At 36.9% G+C, this 5,213-nt stretch overlaps 1 non-coding gene across 1 annotated transcript; it reads left to right on the plus strand.

Moving 5' to 3' along the window:
- The first annotated feature begins 1,567 nt into the window (after positions 1-1,567).
- Positions 1,568-1,671, plus strand: LOC134650614 (U6 spliceosomal RNA). Its single transcript, XR_010097056.1, has one exon. It is a non-coding gene; the product is annotated as a U6 spliceosomal RNA (small nuclear RNA).
- The last annotated feature ends 3,542 nt before the right edge of the window (positions 1,672-5,213 follow it).

The following is a 5,213-nucleotide window of genomic DNA, read 5'->3' on the forward strand; positions in this document are numbered from 1 at the left end:
GGTAGGTGTCATATGTAACAGTTTTTCATGTAATGTCATTGAGTTTTTCTTTATTGAATTAAATGCCATCTAAACGAGTGGCCATCTAAACCTTACGGTCACGTGATCGCCTTACGGTCACGTGATCGCCTTACGCTGTCTCGAGTTTATCATTTTTTCCCCACCTCAAAAAGTGCCCAGCGCCGCTAAAGAAGTTTACACTTCAAAAACTAAATAAATAACCTTTAATAATACAGGCGCATACCCTTCTAACTGTAAAGATAAAATACTCGTAGGCGCTTAAACATAAAGTGTTTCAATTGTCCCCAGTCTACCCTAAATTTTAGTATAGTAGTGTTACTTAAAGTAGTTGTTATGTATAACTAACTTTATGAGCCTTATATAGGCCTAGCCTTAAAATGTACAGTTTTGTTCATTATTTTTGTACCTGGGTAGTTTTGCACATCGTAATTTTGACAGAAGTGAATATTCTTTCCTCAGGCTCCCGTTGACCACGAACGCTGCTGTAATAAAGGACTCGAAACGTCAGGATTTAAGTAAGTATATAAAATTCATTCTACGCGGTATAATCCGCTTAAATACCTTTATTTCATGAGTGACTGACGCGGCCACCAAAGACAATAAATATTTTGTAAACTATAGATCCTATGTAGGTTAATTATTTAAAATACCTAATTAAACAACTGTACCGATATTCGGAACCTAAAGTAATATATTGAGAGTGGCAACACTGTAGTTAGTCGTATTGTCCTTTTCTAGCATATACGTCCATCTCTCTCCCACACCCCCACCACTTCAGGCAGTTGCGTTTGACAATTTTGACAGTTAGAAACAAACGCAAATTACCTCATTGGCTTGCTGTTTTTCCATCTGGAAGGTCGTGAAGCTAAACTGCTGGTGAGTTTTTGAATTTGTACCCCAGTTTAGCTGACTATATTGAAAAACAGTTTCTAACGGCTTTTGCCGTTCGAAATAAATATTTAAATTTAGTTGTCCGTTAAACTATCTAGCAAATAAAAATGATCCGGAATAGTGATGTGCAAGTGTTTTCAAAGGCTGCCTGCGCGCACCGTGGCTATGCCAATGAAAATACTAAAACACATGGTAGAAAACACATCGAGCTGGTAAAGCGTGCACGTGTCACCATTATAATTTAATTTTATTAAGTCTCTTCCGAGTCTTGTTAGTTTAAATCTTTGTGTGTGTATAATAACGGTTGAAATTATATAATACTTAAATGGTGATGTGTGGAGGTATACCCTTTCAAGTGATTTGTGTTTTCGAATACGAATGGATCGGATAGTTAATACGTGTTACGTAGAACCTACGTATTAAGGTAGAAGCTTATAGACGTGTAGGTTTTTTATCTGTCCAAGTATCTATCAGCAATTTATCTTTTTATCCCGTTCCGGGTTAATATAATATTGCAAAATTAATTTTTTGGTAATAAACTTGCTGATAAATAACGTGTACCCGAATAGGAGTCGACGATATTTCCGCTCTAAGGGACACAAGGTAACGAACAAACCTACATCGCAAACATTGCATTTATTTTTGTGGAAAGTGAGTACTTCGGCAGTACATAAACTTAAATCTGACTAGACATAGAGAGAGATTAGCATGGCTCTGCGCAAGAATGACATGCGAATTCGTGAAGTATTTCACTCTGTATCTATCAACTTATATCTCTCCAACTAGATCTTTGATTTATGTAGGTAGGTACCTACTTAAATATATAACTTAGCAGGTACTTACAGCTTTAAAGGTTAAGGAAAAGAACTCTTGCATGTAGGTGCTATATGTGCTTGTGTTATTTTGAATTTGAATAACTTGATTATTAATTCTATACGTAACTACATACAAGAGGGTCAATTCTTAAGCCTACTTACCTACCTACATAAATAGTACACTTAAATTAAACGTTTCAAATAAAATCGGAAGCCTGTGACATGGAAGGGCATTAACGATACGGGAATCTTTAGATTGATTCATTGACGAAGACGCATGGTTTGGTTCATATTGTCAAATTATATTAGTTAACTGTAGAGTTAAAGTTTAGTTTTGGCAAATCTGCGCGTCACCGTGAATGACACTTTCTAAAAGTGCCTGTTAAAGCCGGCGTAAAGCCTTTCACCTTGTCGAGCAAGGAACCCGCAACTTAGGGAATATTACCCATAAACTCAGGGTATTTGATTTGAATGATACTTATTCTTAAACTTACGTTTGTTATGGTTCCACCTGCTAAGGTGCGCCTAAGAGAATCTTTTATTCGTTCACAAACTAACGTCAAGTTATTTGTGATGAAACCAATATATTATGTACCTATCTAAACCTGCGCAAGGCTGCCATGTTTACACCTGCGTAAGGTGTGCCAAAAGAATCTTTGATTCGTTCACAAACTAACGTCAAGTTATTTGTGATGAAACCAATATATTATGTACCTATCTAAACCTGCGCAAGGCTGCCATGTTTACACCTGCGTAAGGTGTGCCAAAAGAATCTTTGATTCGTTCACAAACTGACGTCAAGTTATTGATGATGATATTATAACCTATGTAAGCCTGCGCAAGGCACGTCAGACATATTCACAGAAATATAAATGATACGGTCATAACACAGGCGTGCGAGTAGACCACAATCACAAAAATATTACAAAGATTAAGTTGTAAATATCTCTTTTTAGAGAATGTAAAAATGGTTCAAAATAATGTTTTGGGTAAAAATCAGTCGAAATAGGCAAGGCTTCGTTATTAGTTTTAATTTTTGTTTACCAATCTATTTCAAGGGTCCCGAACACCCTATTGGCTAAACCCGAAATTGAGCTAATTAACTATGGTAAAAGTGAAAACTGCTTTCCATTTACATAACATTTCTAAAATTATAATAGGTAAAATAAAAACCTAAGATTCCAGGCCTATCTCGACTCATTTTTATTTTAAAGATGGAAAAAATCTTTGCACCCTAATATAAAATTGTGGTCTGGAGACGCTAAGCCTCATAACTTGGGTGGCATAGATAATACTAAGAGATTTAGTCACCTAATTTCGACTATAAGCCCAGGCAGAATATTGATAATTAGAATAAGGAGTGGTCAATCCTCCAAGGTCCATACAATCTGTGGACTCTAATTAAATCAGGCTCGGTAAGCTCACGACACGACAGAGCTTACGATTCCATTCTGAAATAAGCTATGTTTACAATATATATTACCCATGGTGTGAAACAAACAGCCTGCTCAAGGTGTACAAAGGGTCCGTTTAACGGCCCTATAAACATCTACAGACCTTTGAAGTCTAGGCCTGCTACAATATGACAGACTAGAAATAAATACATATGATCCCAATGTAAGAGCAGCTCACAGTTGCATAAATTATATTTGGCTGGAGAGCACTTGTCTTTCAGTTAACATGTTTACGAGTACCTACCTATGTACACGACATGACCAAGGTTACCTACCTTTTTACATAATTATTATATCCCTGACTGCCATGGTATATTAGGAAAATTATCATGTGCTGGCGGTGCTGCACAAGCATGTTTGAAATAAAATATACAAAACTGGCCTAACGGGCGTTTATGAATTATGTATTTTACACCCTTGTGTCTGTATTGTGACCCTGGAAGTTTTAAACCACCTGTATCGTAAGTGCTCCTATGCACGGATTAAGTTTATAATAAACTACCCATGCCCTAACCTCAAGGGCAAGTGCTTCTATGCACGGACCAGATACTGTTGTCACTTATTTCACTTATCATGACTTGTCATAGTTTGATACTACACGTTTAATAAATTTAAGACCGTGGAATGTACCCACTACAAAAGGTTTTTAAAAATAGTGACTGAATGGTTTGTACGAACGGTTCTAGCACAGTTTCTGGGCGGTCACGTCTAGGGCATGACCCTCTAGTTCTCAATTTATACAAAATTATAGCATTGTGATACTGTTCGCTTTGCACAATAAAATAGGGGAACAGGAGCACGCCTTGCGAAAAGGCGAAGCTATTTTGAAACGCAAACCTTTCAAAAATAGATTGAAATATATAAATAATTATGTTTTTGGTGTGGAACATGTAATTGTACACCCAAACAAATGCAATCATTTATTATATGTTAGCAAAACTCTGCCAAAGTGTTAGTCTGTCTCTACAGTGTAACCTGAAGGCATGAATGCACATGAATCTCTTGAAACATGGTGGATTAACTAATTTACACCCCGTCTGTGTCTTGCTCCTACCAAATCCACAAGTTGAGGACCTCAACCTATCTAGGCACCCTTCTTGCTCGAGACCTGAAAAAATAATCTCATGCAGTCAAGTGTCGGAAAACCAGGTCCACACTCTTAGCACTACCGTGAATATATCTAAGAAGTCTGTATACTGCCTTCCAGGAGGCGGGATGTTAATAGACTAGCCTATATAGTAGGCCAGAGATATAGTATACAAAAGCACACTGGCCCAAATCCAGTAATATTATATGCACTTCAGAATACAAAATAATTGACTATTCTGCGTATATTTGATATCAAAAAGTTACAATTACCTACCCTTAGGTCATAAGGAGGATAAATATACATAAATATCAAATATATTCGACAAAGTGTTGACCCTAGCATTGGATAAAATAGAGGTTCCTCTTAAACGGCATCTGCGCTGTTGGCTTTGGGCCCACGGGTGCCCGGCAAAAGGTCGGGGACCCCATGGTTCCGCACAGTTATTGCAAATAATGTAAAATCACAAAATAAACACAAATTTTCATTTTGGTTAAAAACACATATGCGATGAGCTAAGGTTTCGAATTAAGTACCTTATTCTTAATCTGGAAAGAGAAGACTGAATATTCAGAATTAAGCTATGTCTATGAATGGTTTACATAAATTAAGCCACTTTAGCGTTCAGAAACAATCAAGTTTATGTCTACTAGTAGGCACCAGATAAGGTAAACTACTCATACTGCATATATAGACAATAATGAGTACAATTAAGGTCACTTGATGATAGCTAAACATGAACATAAGCAGAATGAGCTGCACCTATACAAATATCATTGATAAAGCTCTGTGGCAATTCTACATTTACCATTAGAACGCCAAGAGCACCAAAAAGCGTCGTAACTAGTGCCCACATGAGTATTATGATATGGCTTAAGCTCTCAAAGTAACCTTCACAATTTTAAGTAAGGTTTGTTTAGGTCCATTAGCTCGCGTTCGCGTTAG

Source organism: Cydia amplana, chromosome 8, assembly GCF_948474715.1.
Source record: "Cydia amplana chromosome 8, ilCydAmpl1.1, whole genome shotgun sequence".
Classification (NCBI taxonomy): domain Eukaryota; kingdom Metazoa; phylum Arthropoda; class Insecta; order Lepidoptera; family Tortricidae; genus Cydia; species Cydia amplana.